The sequence below is a fragment of the Scyliorhinus torazame genome, chromosome 12, assembly GCF_047496885.1.
Source record: "Scyliorhinus torazame isolate Kashiwa2021f chromosome 12, sScyTor2.1, whole genome shotgun sequence".
Lineage (NCBI taxonomy): Eukaryota > Metazoa > Chordata > Chondrichthyes > Carcharhiniformes > Scyliorhinidae > Scyliorhinus > Scyliorhinus torazame.
Genome location: NC_092718.1, coordinates 158,663,455 through 158,678,882, shown reverse-complemented (window position 1 = coordinate 158,678,882; position 15,428 = coordinate 158,663,455). Strand labels below are relative to the sequence as shown.

General features: G+C 52.9%; 1 long non-coding RNA gene across 3 annotated transcripts in view; it reads left to right on the top strand.

The window, feature by feature from the left end:
- LOC140386691 (uncharacterized) overlaps positions 1-15,428 on the top strand; it is a 289,681-nt gene that overhangs the window by 215,638 nt on the left and 58,615 nt on the right. For all 3 annotated transcript variants that reach the window (XR_011933652.1, XR_011933654.1, XR_011933653.1), the window contains one exon: positions 7,109-7,174. This is a non-coding gene — a long non-coding RNA (uncharacterized lncRNA). The remainder of the gene's footprint in view (positions 1-7,108; positions 7,175-15,428) is intronic.

The window sequence follows — 15,428 nt, the reverse complement described above, 5'->3', positions numbered from 1 at the left end:
TCACGAGCCATGACCCCTACGGAACAGCGCTACGCGCAAATAGAAAAAGAATGCCTGGGCTTGTTAACTGGATTGGACAAGTTCCACGACTATGTGTATGGTCTTCCACGATTCACGGTCGAAACTGACCACCGCCCCCTGGTCAACATAATAAACAAGGACCTGAACGACATGACCCCTCGCCTCCAGCGCATCTTACTTAAACTCAGGAGGTATGATTTCGAACTGATCTACACTCCGGGGAAGGATCTCATCGTGGCGGACACGCTCTCCCGAGCAGTGAGTGCACCACCAGATGCAGAGGGGTTCGTATGTCAAATTGAGGCACACGTTACTCTGACAGCAGCAAATCTGCCGGCTGACGACCCAAGTCTGGCCTACATACGCGCAGAGACAGCGACTGACCCCCTTCTACAGCGAGTGATGCGCCACATGGCGGAAGGGTGGCTCAAAGGGCAATGCCCGCAGTTTTATAATGTGCGAGATGACCTTACCAACATTGACGGGGTCCTTATGAAGTTAGACAGGATTGTCATTCCGCACAGCATGCGCCAGATGATTCTTAATCAACTACACGAAGGCCACTTGGGAGTCGAAAAATGCAGACGGAGGGCCCGAGAGGCGGTATATTGGCCGGGTATTAATGAAGACATAGCCAACATGGTGCTCAATTGCACAACCTGTCAGAGGTTTCAGCCGGCGCAACCTCCGGAGACGCTTCGACCACACGAGATGGTGACGTCCCCCTGGGCGAAGGTGGGTGTTGACCTATTTCACGCGCTCGGCAGAGATTACATCATTATTATATTTTACTTTTCCAACTACCCGGAAGTCATACCTCTACATGATCTGACGTCGTCCGCAGTCATTGGGGCCTGCAAGGAAACATTTGCTCGCCATGGCATTCCAATGACTGTTATGTCGGACAATGGACCCTGTTTCGCCAGCCGTGAATGGTCGTCCTTTGCCGCAGCATATGGTTTCACTCATGTGATGTCCAGCCCTCTACATCCACAGTCGAATGGGAAGGCAGAGAAGGGCGTTCACATTGCCATGCGGCTCCTCTGCAAGGCGGCTGCTGCCGGATCGGACTTTAACCTCGCCTTGCTGGCCTATCGATCGGCCCCGCTAGCCACGGGTCTCTCGCCAGCACAGCTCCTGACGGGTCGCTCCCTCAGGACGACGGTGCCATCCATCCTGGCACCAACAACGGACCATGATACGGTTCTTCGTAAGATGCAAATGCAGCGTGATCGCCAGAAGAGTCTGTACGACACACGGGCGACGGACCTTCCCCCCTGTCCTCCGGAGACAAAGTACGCATCCATCTACCGCATGGTGGCTGGTCAGCACCGGCCGAAGTTCTCCGACGTGTGGCTCCCCGCTCGTTCCTGATACGCATGCCGGATGGTTCAGTGCGTCGCCACAATCGGCGCGCCCTTCGCCGACTTCCACGCTCGCAGCCACACTGTGCACACACGCCGGATCCTCAACAGGCTTCCGAGGATGACTTCGTGGAGCTGCCGCAGATCACGTCCCTTCCATCGCCACCCATGGCCAGGCTTGCACATCAGCCGGTGGTTCTTGACCCACCCTTGAGGCGGTCAACCCGAATTCGTCGCACACCCATTAGACTGGACTTATAACACTGTTCATACGTTTAAAAAGTTAAACACTACTGTATTATAACCTGTTGTTGTTTATCGTTCCAGATATCGTTTGACCGGACCACTATTCAAAAGTTTTTTTCGCATTCATGTTTTGTTATGGTACAACCTCGTTAGTGTGACGCACCCGACATCGCCCCATGTAAATAGTTACGTCATATGCACATGCTGTACACAACACACACACACACTCTTAGATGCACTCACGACACGATTATATTTATAACCACGTAGGCACGTATCTTTGTAAAAAGGGGGGATGTCATGATATTCAAACACACACATCATGATAGACACACCAACAGACAAATCAGAACACACAACACCACAACCAATCACAGACAAAGACAGGGACAGTATAAAAGGACAAACACGACACCTGGTGGACAGTAGATCTGGGGACAAGGACAACGACAAGACCTGTTTTAACATCACAGACAGGGAGTCCCCACGTGCAGAGTATCAAGACAAAACTGTAGATAGTAAGTTTGAATAAAACAGCGTTGTACCAAATACAACTGTGTTGGCTCATCTGTGTGTCAGAATGCCCAACACCACAGCTCCCGGGTGACAAAGGCTGTTGTGCAGAGTCCGCAGTCGGTCCACCTGTGCGCTGGCACATGTGCCTCGGGATAGGGCATCGGGGAGCTCGTTGAGCTTACCGGGGCGATACAAAATCTCGTAGTTGTAGGTGGAGAGCTCGATCCTCCACCTCAAGATTTTATCGTTCTTGATCTTGCCCCGCTGTGTGTTGTTAAACATGAAGACTACCGACCGTTGGTCAGTGAGGAGAGTGAATCTCCTGCCGGCCAGGTAATGCCTCCAATGCCGCACAGCTTCTCAATGGCCTAGGCCTCCTTTTCGACTGAGGAGTGGCGGATTTCGGAGGGATGAAGCGTTTGTGAAAAGAATGCCACGGGCCTGCCTGCCTGGTTGAGGGTGGTGGCTAGAGCGACGTCTGATGCGTCGCTCTCGACTTGAAATGGTAACGTCTCATCGATTGCGTGCATCGCGGCCTTGGCGATGTCAGCCTTAATACGGTGGAAGGCCTGGTGAGCCTCGGCCGTTAGGGGAAAAAGAATGGATTGAATAAGTGGGCGGGCCTTGTCCGCATAATTTGGAACCCACTGGACGTAGTAAGAAAAGAACCCCAGGCAATGTTTGAGGGCCTTGGGGCAGTGGGGGAGGGAGAGTTCCATGAGGGGGCGCATACGGTCGGGATCGGGCCCCAGAACTCCGTTCTGGACCACATAGCCGAGGATGGCTAAGCGGTCCGTGCTGAACACACACTTCTCCTTGTTCTAAGAATGAGGAGAGTGGCGGTGTGGAGAAATTTGGCAAGGTTGGCGTCATGGTTCTGCTGATCGTGGCCGCAGATGGTGACATTGTCTAGGTACGGGAAAGTGGCCCGCAGCCCATACTGGTCAATCATTCGGTCCATATCCCGTTGGAAAACCGAGACCCCGTTGGTGACACCAAAGGGAACCCTAAGAAAGTGGTAAAGGCGGCCATCTGCCTCGAAGGCAGTGTATGGGTGGTCCGCCTTATGGATGGGGAGCAGGTGGTAGGCGGATTTTAGGTCGACAGTTGAGAAGACCCGGTACTGTGCAATCTGATTGACCATATCAGATGTGCGTGGGAGGGGGTACGCGTTGAGCTACATGTATCTATTGATGGTCTGACTGTAGTCCACGACCATTCTGTGTTTCTCCCCAGTTTTCACAACTACTACTTGAGCTCTCCAGGGGCTGTTGCTGGCCTCGATGATGCCTTCCCGAAGTAGTCGCTGGACTTCGGACCTGATGAAGGTCCTGTCCTGGGCGCTGTACCGTCTGCTCCTGGTGGCGACGGGTTTGCAATCTGGGGATAAGTTTGCAAATAGGGAAGGTGGGTCGACCTTTAGGGTCGCGAGGCCGCACACAGTAAGGGGTGGTAGGGTCCCGCCGAATTTCAATGTTAGGCTCTTGAGGTTGCACTGGAAGTCCAGGCCGAGTAGCAAGGCAGCGCAGAGGTTGGGGAGGACGTAGAGGCGGAAGCTGCTGAACTCCACGCCCTGGACAGTGAGAGTGGCGGTGCAGTACCCCCGGATCGCCACAGAGTGGGACCCGGAAGCCAGGGAGATTCTCTGGTTGGTGGGGTGTACCGCGAGGGAGCAGCGCCTTATCGTATTGGGTTGGATGAAGCTCTCGGTGCTCCCGGAGTCCAGCAGGCAAGAGATCTCATGCCCATCGATTTTCACATTGGTAGAGGCCGTTGCTAGGTTGCGAGGGCAGGACTGGTCAATCGTGACCAAGGCGAGACGCGGCTGGTCGTCGATGGTGGCAGACGATGGGGTGCCCAGGGGGCATGGGTCCTGGTATGATAGCGGCGCCCACGGGCCGCACGTGTCGTGGGGAAAACAAGATGGCAGCGCCTGATGATCCTGGGGAGGACAAGATGGCGCCGCCCACGGGCCGCACGAGGTGGGGATCCAACAAGATGGCGGCGCCCACGGGCCGCATGTGGTGGGGGTCGAACAAGATGGCAGCACCCAGGGGCCCAACGTCAGGGAGGGGAAGATGGCGGCGCCCGCTGGCCATACATGGGGGGGGCTCGGAACAATAGCGTCGACTACGCGGGCCTGACACACCGCAGCAAAGTGTCCTTCTTGCCGCAGGCCTTGCAAGAACACTGTGGGTGTTTTGGCTGCCCACAGAAGTAACATTTGGTGTCCCCAGGGTTGGTTGGCTGCTGCGCGGCACAGGCGTGGGGTTGGCTGAGTGGGGTCCCCGATGGGGCGGCCGTCTGCGGAGTCCATGATGCGTAGGAGGGGTGGGCAGCAAGGCCAGGGGTGTAGGCCTGGATGTTGTGCGAAGCAACCGTCAGCAAGAGCGCTAGCTTTTTAGTTGCCGCGAGGTCGAGCGTGGCCCCTTCTAAGAGGCGCTGGCGGATGTAATCCGACCCGATCCCCGTAAAAAAAGCATCTCTCATGAGCAAGTTCGAGTGTTCCGTGGCCGTGACGGCCTGACAGTCATAGTCTCTGACTACGGGAATTATAGCACGCCAGAAATCTTCCACTGACTCACCAGCAAGTTGACTACGAGTGGAAGGGATGTGTCTGGCGTAGAGCGTGTTAGTCCGCTGAGCGTAGTTTTCCTTCAGTAGCGCCATGGCGTCTTCGTAGGTCGGCGCGTCCTGGGCAAGTGGAAAGACGTTGGAGTTCAGCCACGTGTAGAGGATCTGAATCTTCTGAGCTTCCGGAATTGGGTCTGGTGCAGACCTGATGCAAGCTTCGAAACAGGCTAGCCAATGTTCAAAGTCCTTTTTGCGTTACCTGATTGCGGATCCAGCTGCAGGCGATCCGGCTTGATGCGGAGGTCCATCTCCTGAAAACTTTAGTATAATAAATTGATGCACGACCAATTACACAAAGACGAGAGTTGGATGCAATCGAGTCTTTATTACACTAAGATGTGTGGCCTCCTACAGCAGCTGGCGAAATGGCTGCTGTATGAGGAGCACACATATTTATACTCCGCCTACTGGGTGGAGCCAGCAGGCAGGGAACTACCCCCGTACCTGTAGTACAGGGCCTTACCGCAAAGCACCTAATATATCACTTAATACATCAGTGGTGACTACCACAAGTTCTTGTGGGCTGAACCGGTGAGAAACTTCCCAGAGTCCAAAAAAGTGACTATGTGTCATTGAATAGTGGTGGGGAACTCTCCGGCAGAGTTGGCAGGAAACTCCCTGACAAACCCGCCACAAATGACCTCTTTAGAGAGAATCACACCCATAATTGTAAAATGAGAAATGTGGCAGCGAATTTGCACCCAACAATATCACACAAGCAGCAATATGATAATGACCAGAAAATCTGTTTCTAATAGGTTCACAATAGTCCCATGAGATCTCACCTGCGCTCTGACAGTGCCTCAGGATCAGCCTTGATTTTTTTTTTGTGTGCTTAGGTCTCTGAAGGTCTTGAATCTACAACCTTCTGATTTGTAGATGATTAGAGCAGTCATTTTGTTTTGTCTAGCAAGTTCCCACAATGCTGTGATTGGTAACGGTCCACCACCTTCAACCGATCAAATATAACAAATGAAAAAGTAAGTAAATGGGCCGACTGGAAGGATGACGTATTTTCCAGATATTTCTACAGCAGGATACATTGGGTGAGTGTCACGAACATCGCAGCTTATTCACCGAAGTTGACCTGCTAAAATACATACATATAACATAGTGACATCATGATGTTGCATTCCAATATCACAAGTTAGGGAAGCACAGCATTTAGGACCCTGTAGGATCCAGGCAAGCAACCATGAGGAAGCGATATTAGACACGGAACAAAAAGGTTTCATACACAAATAACAAGGTACACTCACCACTCCCCGAATAGTCTCCTGCCCCGACCCACACTTTGGTCGGACACTTGGGTCGGGGTTTTTGTGTCCACAGAGTTGCTCGATTAAGGGTTTAGCCTCGGTCTTCTCATCTGGGAAGATCGTGTTCAGGTGAAGCTACAGGGAGCCTAATGTTCCAGACCTCATGACTTCCGTGCGGGTTAGAACAGCCCCATATGCACTCATGGACAGAGACCAATATAAAAGCCGCAAGGGAATAGGCCAAGGCAGTTTGGCTTGTAACAGTCAATAACAACAACTTGATTAATGAAACACTTTTAAAGTATCTCACCGGCATTCAGTCAGATGAAGCCTGCCAATGAGCCAAAGAAGGAGACCTTAATTGGAACAAAAGCAAATTGCTGCGGATGCTGGAATCTGAAACAAAAGCAGAAAACACTGGACAATCTCAGCAGGTCTGACAGCATCAGTGGAGAGAGAAGGGAGTTAACGTTTTGAGTCTGGATGACTGTCAAAGCTGGGGACAGGTGACCAAATCCTTGGTCAGAGAGGTAGGTGGGTACATAGGTAGGGAAGGGTGTGACCATGGAAGGATTCAAACATGAGGGCGTGCATTTTAAATTTGCAATGCTGCTGTACTGGGAGCCATATCGATCACCAAACACAGAGTAGGGCTGAATGGAACTTCATGTGAATTCGGACATGAGCTACTGACTCTTGGAGCATGAAAGATGGGAGACGGGCTAGGAGAGCACTTGAATCATGAGGTCTAAAGGTAATAAAGGCAAGGATGAGGAGTTTAGCAGGAGATGGGCTGAGGCAGGGGCAGAGATGGGTGATTTTAAGGAAGCGTACATTGGCAGTCTTGGGGATTGGGAGGACATGAGTCGGAAACAGAACTGCTGGGACAGGAGACAGCTTCCGAGGACCCTAAAGCAGTTTGGGCTGTAACATATGTAACTAGAATTCCTGTTCATTAAATTAAACCAGTCAGAATAAAGGAAGGTAAAGCATGGGCGAGAAAGCTTGCTCCTGAAAGACAAAATGAATCAACAATTTACTTCCATTTTAACGGTTTATTTCTCACAGGAAGAAATAAAACAAATGATTGCACATCTCTGGAACCGGAAAACCTGCGACAAAATATTTGAAGAGGTTGGTACCTGCTTTTGTCTTCAAGGAATCTTATTGTTTTCATTAATGACCTGATGGAGGGGGACAGCAGCGGCAGGGATGGGCCACGGTGGGAGATTAGATCTTTACTTGTCAAATGGTGTTGTTCAGCATTGTGTCCGCCAGCAGGTGCAGGAAGTGGGTTCCACCCTCTACTGTTGGAGGGGGAAGGGTCTCAGTCCATTCCCAAGCTTAGTCAGGCTGGTTGTTACTATGGGAATGTAAAGCACATCATCAAGTCGTCATTACGGGGCTGTTAGTAGGACAAGAGAATATGTTCCAGCAACGTCAGTTTTGTAGATTCTTGAGAGAACTGTGACGTTTTCATGGTAAATGACCTGCTGGGAGAGCATGATGTTAAAATAGGCTCACACATTGCTTCTTGTATGAATTTATTTTGTTGTTGTTGCTGAGAAGCCGATGCTTTTCCAACTATAAGAATTTGTCTTTATTTAACATCCATAAGTGAGTGGCACAGTGGTTAGCGCTGCTGCCTCACAGCTTCAGGGACCCGGGTTCAATTCCAGCCTCGGGTGACTGTCTGTGTGGAGCTTGCATTTTCTCCCCCATGTCTGCATGGGTTTCCTCCGGGTGTTCCGGTTTCCTCCCACATTCCAAAGATGTGCAGGTTAGGTTGATTTGCCATGCTAAATTGCTCCTTAGGTGTCTAAAGATGTTCAGGTTTGGTGGATTGGCCATGATCAATGCGCGAGGTTACAGGGATAGGGCAGGGGAATGAGCCGAGATAGAGTGCTCTTTCGCAGGGTCGATGCAGACTCGATGGGCTGAATGGCTTCCTTCAGCATTGTAGGGATTCTATGGATTCTTCTTGTATTCTTCAATGGAACACTGTGAAAAACATTTGATTGGAAAAAATTCCCTTTACACATGCTGATTTGATTTGTGCTCCTAGAATTTTCTGCTCTAGCTGGTGGCATGGTGACGCAGTGGTTAGCACTGCTGCCTCATGGCGCCGAGGTCCCACGTTTGATCCCAGCTCTGGGTCACTGCCCGTGCGGAGTTTGTACATTCTCCCCGTGTTTGCATGGGTTTCGCCTCCACAACCCAAAGATGTGCAAGGTAGGTGGATTGGTCACGATAAATTGCCCCTTAATTGGAAAAAATGAATTGGATACTCTAAATTTAAAAAAAAAAGAATTTTCTGCTCTTATTTCATATGTCTAGGATTATTTTCCTATGTAATGATATGTAACACATCAACAGTGTTCCTTGGTGCTAAGTCCTTTACGTTTTTACTCCAGAGTAGATTTGGGGCCAACGACTCGAAAGCTAATCTGTACAGGTGTGCAGTTACTCAAAAAGAATCGCCAAGGCAATTTTCCACCATCTTTCTGTGCCCAAACATTGCACTTTCTCAATCAGTAAAAAGCGAAACCTGTGCCAATCTCAGCAGGACCTAACATGGATACCAGGGGAAAGTCCAATAATGTCTGAAACTGTTGCTGAGCTATGAGGACACTTTATCAAAATGGCGGCAGGGCTGTTGATTTCAGCATCCACTAACCATGTTTTGTGGATGGGAGGGGTGGTGGTGGGGGCAAGGCAGCGGGCTAGCCACCCTCCTATTTATAGGCTGAGTGGGGCTGTAAATTCCAGCTCCAGAAATATAAAGACCCAGCTCATAGCAGTTGATGACAGCATTGACACACTCGTTAATCTTCGAGGAAAGGTTCAGTGGAATAATGTGTATTGACCTGTAAGCAAACAAAATCCAATCAATACACTCATGATTCTGACAATGTCCCACCTGGAGACTTTTCCTGAACAAATAATAATCGCTTATTGTCACAAGTAGGCTTCAATGAAGTTCTGTGAAAAGCCCCTAGTCACCACATTCCGGCACCTGTTCGGGGAGGCCGGTATGGGAATTGAACCCGCGCTGCTGGCAATGTTCTGCATTACAAGCCAGCTGTTTAGCCCGCTGTGCGAAACTGTGGATGGAATATACAAAATCAACAAGGTAAGCTATTCCCTGCTTAGATACGGAATGAGATTCAGGGTGCTTTTGTTGAACTGATGAGTTCCAATGATCTAAATGAATACAAGAAATATCTCCCAATTGTAATGGTGTTTCCGTGTCAATGCCATGTTATGGAGAACATGAGGATATCAGCTTCCCATCACTATCTTTGAATGACAAGGAGTCCACTCCCGGCCTAATGAACACCTGGATCATATGTACACCTGTCTGTGCACCGCTCTGTCCCCCTTAGCTGAGGGGTCCTCGTCTCAGTGCCCACACTTGGAGAGTGTGGTGAGCCATGTATGGCTATTGTATATATTATTGTATTTACTCACTGTTACTGTTGTTGTGTTGATGTTGTTGTTGGCTCCGCCTGTGGCTCCGCCCCTCTGAGAAGGTATATAACCCATCGATCCGGGACAGCCTCTCAGTGCGGGAGGAGCTACTGGTGGACGCATTCTAGCTGATTAAAACAGTTCTTGTTAACCACCGTTTAGACTAGATTGATTGTTATCAATTTAATCAGCTAGAATTTGTTTAGCATGGAAGCAGTTTTAAAACCAGAACGCCTCGATCTTGACCCGCAGGCGTCGGAGGCTACGGCAATATTTGAGCATTGGCTCAATTGCTTTGAGGCCTACCTCAGCTCCTTCGCCACCGAGGTCTCCCCGGAAATTAAACAGCGTCTCCTCAACGCCCGGGTCAACCACAGGATTTTCCAGCTCATCAGAGACGCAGCCTCATACACAGAGGCAGTGGAGCTGCTCAAACGACAGTTCGTGAGGCCGGTGAACGAGGTATTCGCTTGACACCTCCTGACCACGCGGCGTCAGTGCCAGGGTGAGTCACTGGCAGAATACCTACGTGAACTGAGAGTACTCATCCGCAGTTGTAACTGCAGGACTGTCACAGCGGTCGAGCACGCAGAGCTGATAGAGCGGGACACCTATGTGTCCGGTCCAGCTACATCCAGCAGCGGCTTCTAGAAAAGGGGGCCCTCGACCTCGAGGAGATTGTGAAGCTGGCTACCTCGCTGGAAGTGGCCTTCCAGAGCCTGGATGCCTTTCCATCCGACCCCGCGGCACTCTCGGGGACGTCGGAGGCGCAGCCATCACCCGACCCAGGCGTGCCTCATTCCTGCGCCGTGCGACAGCCGTCCAGCTCCAAAGGACCATGCTGTTACTTCTGCGGTCAGGGCCAGCACCCCAGGCAGCGTTGCCTGGCTCGCAACTCCACGTGTAACAAGTGTGGCAAGAAGGGGCACTACGCTAAAGTATGCCTAGCTAAGCCTAAAACTCAAAATCAAATACCAAAAGCCTGTCATGCCCAGTCTGAGACTCACAGACCCCGCAGCGTGGCATCGTGCCTGCCCGGAGCGCCCTCTGCTGTTGCGTCACTCGCCGTGTGCAATCCATGGGGGCAGCCTGTGGTAGTCATCACTGTTTGTATAATACGTGTGTTAGAGGTAATACGGTAAGGCTCCTGTACTACAAGTACGGGGGTAGATCCCTGCCTGCTGGTTCCGCCCAGTAGGCGGAGTATAAATGTGTGTGCACACCGAGCTGCCACCATTTCTAGTAGCAGCTGCAGGAGGCAACACATTTCTGCTTAATAAAGTCTCGATTACTCTCTACTCTTGTCTCGTCGTAATTGATAGTGCATCAATTTATTAAGCAGAGATATTACAGCGATGGAACTACTCATCAAGCCTGATCGCCTACAGCTGCACCCGCAAGCAGCCAATGCCGCTTTGGCCTTTGACCACTGGCTCGCTTGTTTCGAGAGCTACCTCCAATCCGCGACAGACCAACCCTCGGCAGAACAGAAACTCCAGGTCCTCTACTCACAGGTGAGCTCCGATATTTTCCCCCTTATCCGGGATGCGCGTACTTACACGGATGCAATGGTGCTCCTGAAAGTACATTATAATCGCCCAATCAACAAACTGTACGCCAGGCACCACCTGTCCACGAGACAGCAACTCCTTGGTGAGTCTTTAGATGATTTCTGGCGTGCCCTGCACATCCTGGCGAGGAACTGTGATTGCCAGGCAGTTTCGGCAGTCGAACATACTGAACTTTTAATCCGGGACGCTTTTGTTACCGGCATGGGGTCAGTGTACCTCCGCCAGCGCCTATTGGAAGGGGGTACGCTCGACCTTGCGGCAACCAGGCAACTCGCAATCTCACTGACTGTTGCCTCCCGTAACGTACAGTCGTACGCCCCCGACCGCATGGCACCCTCATGGACATCGTGGACCCCACCAGCGGCCACCCCCAGCCAACCCCAAGCCTGCGCCGCGTGGCAGCCAGCGAACCCCGGGGGGGCCCAAATGTTACTTCTGCGGTCAGACAAAGCACCCCCGGCAGTGCTGCCTGGCACGGAGCGCAATCTGCAAGGCCTGCGGGAAGAAGGGACATTTCGCTGCGGTGTGCCAGGCCCGGTCGGTCGCCACTGTATCCAGGCCCATTGTTCCCGCACCCCCAATGTGCGACCCATGGGCGCCGCCAATTTCGTCCCCGCAGCCCACGTGCGGCCCGTGGGCGCCGCCATCTTCCTCCCAGCAGAACACGTGTGGCACGTGGGTGCCGCCATCTTCCTCCCATCAGACCACGTACGGCCCGTGGGCGGCGCCATCTTTTCTGCCACGTGCGCCCCATGGGCGCTGCCATCTTCGGCGCCATTTTGGACGGCGCTTCAGGACCCCTGCTCGTCGAACACCTCATCTGGCCGCTCATCGCCTGCCACTGCCGCCGACCAGCCCGGGGCCTACCAACACCAGCCGCAGCTCGCCTCTATCACACTCGACCAGTCCCGACGGTGAACGTTGATAGGCACGAGACATCCTGCCTTCTGGACTCCGGGAGCACGGAAAGCTTCATCCACCCCACTACGGTAAGGCGCTGCTCCCTCGCGGTGCACCCCATTACCCAAAGAATCTCCTTGGCCTCCGGATCCCACTCCGTGGAAATCCGGGGGTACTGCATCGCCACCCTCACCGTCCAGGGCATAGAGTTCAGCAACTTCTGGCTCTACGTCCTCTGCGCTGCCCTGTTACTCGGCCTGGACTTCCAGTGCAACCTCCAAAGCCTAACTCTAAAATTCGGCGGACCCCTACCATCCCTCACCGTTTGCGGCCTCACAATCCTCAAGGTCGACCCACCTTCCCTGTTTGCAAACCTCACCCCGGATTGCAAACCCATTGCCACCAGGAGCAGATGGTACAGTGCCCAGGACAGGACCTTCATCAGGTCGGAGATCCAGCGGCTACTGCGGGAAGGCATCATTGAGGCCAGCAACAGCCCCTGGAGAGCCCAAATGGTAGTAGTTAAGACTGGGGAGAAACACAGGATGGTCATTGACTACAGTCAGACCATCAATCGATACACGCAGCTTGACGCGTACCCCCTCCCACGCATATCTGATATAGTCAATCAGATTGCACAGTACCGGGTCTTTTCCACAGTGAACCTGAAATTTGCCTACCACCAGCTCCCAATCCGCAAGTCGGACCTCCAATACACTGCGTTCGAAGCAGATGGCTGCCTCTATCACTTCCTTAGGGTTCCGTTCGGCGTCACTAACGGGGTTTCGGTCTTCCAACGTGAGATGGACCGAATGGTTGACCGGTACGGGCGGCGGGCCACCTTTCCGTACCTAGATAACGTCACCATCTGCGGCCATGACCAGCAGGACCACGCGCTAACCTTTTCAATTTCTCCACACCGCCAAACTCCTGAACCTCACGTACAATAAGGAGAAGTGCGTGTTCCGCACCAACCGCTTGGCCATCGTTAGCTATGTTGTGGAAAATGGAGTTCTAGGGCCCGACCCCGACCGCATGCGCCCCCTCATGGAACTCCCCCTTCCCAACTCCCCCAAGGCCCTCAAACGATGCCTGGGGTTTTTCTCCTATTACGCCCAATGAGTTCCTAACTGTGCGGACAAGGCCCGCCCACTCATCCATGCCACAGTTTTCCCCCTGACGGCTGAGGCTCGCCAGGCCTTCAACCGTATCAAGGCTGACATCGCCAAGGCCGCGATGCATGCGATCGACGAGACCTTCCCCTTTCAGGTCAAGAGCGATGCATCGGACGTCGCTCTGGCTGGCACCCTCAACCAGGCAGGCAGACCCGTGGCATTCTTTTCCCGCACCCTCCATGCCTCTGAAATTCGGCACTCCTCCGTCAAAAAAGAGGCCCAAGACATCGTAGAAGCTGTGCGGCACTGGAGGCATTACCTGGATGGCAAGAGATTCACTCTCCTCACTGACCAACGGTCGGTTGCCTTCATGTTTAATAATACGCAGCGGGGCAAGATCAAAAATAATAAAATCTTAAGGTGGAGAGCTCCACCTACAATTACGAGATTTTGTATCGCCCCGGTAAGCTCAACGAACCCCCTAATGCCCTATCCCGAGGTACTTGTGCCAGCGCACAAGTGGACCGACTCCGGGCCCTACACGATGGTCTCTGTCACCCGGGGGTCACCCGGTTCTTTCACTTCATAAAGGCCCGCAACCTGCCCGACTCCATTGCGGAGATCAGGGCTGTCACCAGAGACTGCCAAGTCTGCGCGCAGTGCAAACCGCACTTCTACCGGCCAGATCACATGCACCTGCTGAAGGCCTCCCTCCCCTTTGAACGTCTCAGCATGGACTTCAAAGGGCCCCTCCCCTCCACCGACCGAAACACGTACTTCCTGAACGTGGTCGATGAATACTCCAGATTCCCCTTCGTCACCCATGCCCCGATATGACGTCTGCCACGGTTATTAAAGCACTCAACAGCATCTTCACCCTGTTCGGTTTCCCCGCTTATGTCCACAGCGACCTGGGATCCTCCTTTATGAGTGATGAACTGCATCAGTTCCTGCTCAGCAAGGGCATTGCCTCGAGCAGGATGACCAGCTACAACCCTCGGGGAAACGGGCAGGTGGAGAGGGAGAACGGGACGGTCTGGAAAACCGTCCTGCTGGCCCTGCAGTCTAAAGGTCTCCCGGTCTCCTGCTGGCAGGAGGTCCTCCCCGAGGCGCTCCACTCCATCCGGTCGCTACTCTGCACTGTGGCTAATGAAACCACCCCCATGAACATCTCCTTGCCTTCCCTAGGAAGTCCACCTCCAGGGTTTCGCTCCCAACGTGGCTGGCAGCTCCAGGACCTGTCCTCCTCCGCAAACACGTGCGGCTCCACAAGGCGGATCCGTTGGTCGAAAGGGTACTGCTGCTGCATGCGAACCCGCAGTACGCCTACGTGGCGTACCCCGACGGCCGCCAGGACACAGTCTCCCTCAGGGACCTGGCACCAGCTGGATCCCCACCCACGGGCCCACACCACTCGACATTCCCCCCCTTCCAATTACCCTGGTGCCACCCACCCTCACCCCAGCACACCTCACTTCAGCCACCGCCCCAGGACGATCCGTCCTCCCACTGGTTCCACCCGGGGATGAAGATGAGGACAACACGCTCCCGGAGTCACAGGCGACTAAGCCGGCGCCTGCATCAGCTCCGGGACTGCGGCGCTCACAGCGGAGGATCAAGGCACCTGACCGGCTAAATTTGTAAATTTTCAAAAGACTGTAAAATTTAAATTCTCACATACTTATAAATAGTTTTTCCACCACCCCCACTGGACTCTTTTTTAATAGGGGGTGAATGTGGTAGTCACCACTGTTTGTATAATACGTGTATTAGAGGTAATACGGTAAGGCTACAGGTAAGGGGGTAGATCCCTGCCTGCTGGTTCCGCCCAGTAGGCGGAGTATAAATGTGTGTGTACACCGAGCTGCTATCATTTCTAGTAGCAGCTGCAGGAGGCAACACATCTCTGCTTAATAAAGCCTCGATTACTCTCTACTCTCGACTCGTCATAATTGATAGTGCGTCACAGCCATCTTGTCTGACGTCATCGACGTCGAACAATTGGATTGGGTGCAATCCATGGGGGCAGCCATTTTTTCCGACTTCGTCGACGCCGCCATTTTGCGACCAGAACGACACTCATCAACTCAGCTTCATTCAACTTCACCAGTCCCGGCCTTACCACCTTCAAAGCTCGATGATGGCCATCAGCATCAACGGGCAGGAGACGTCCTGCCTCTTCGACTCCGGGAGCACGGATAGCTTCGTCCACCCGGACATGGTAAGGCGCTGTCCCCTCCAGGTCCTCCCTGTCTCACAAGTCATATCCCTAGCTTCCGGATCGCACACCGTGCAGATCCGGGGGTACTGCACCGCCAACCTGGCAATACA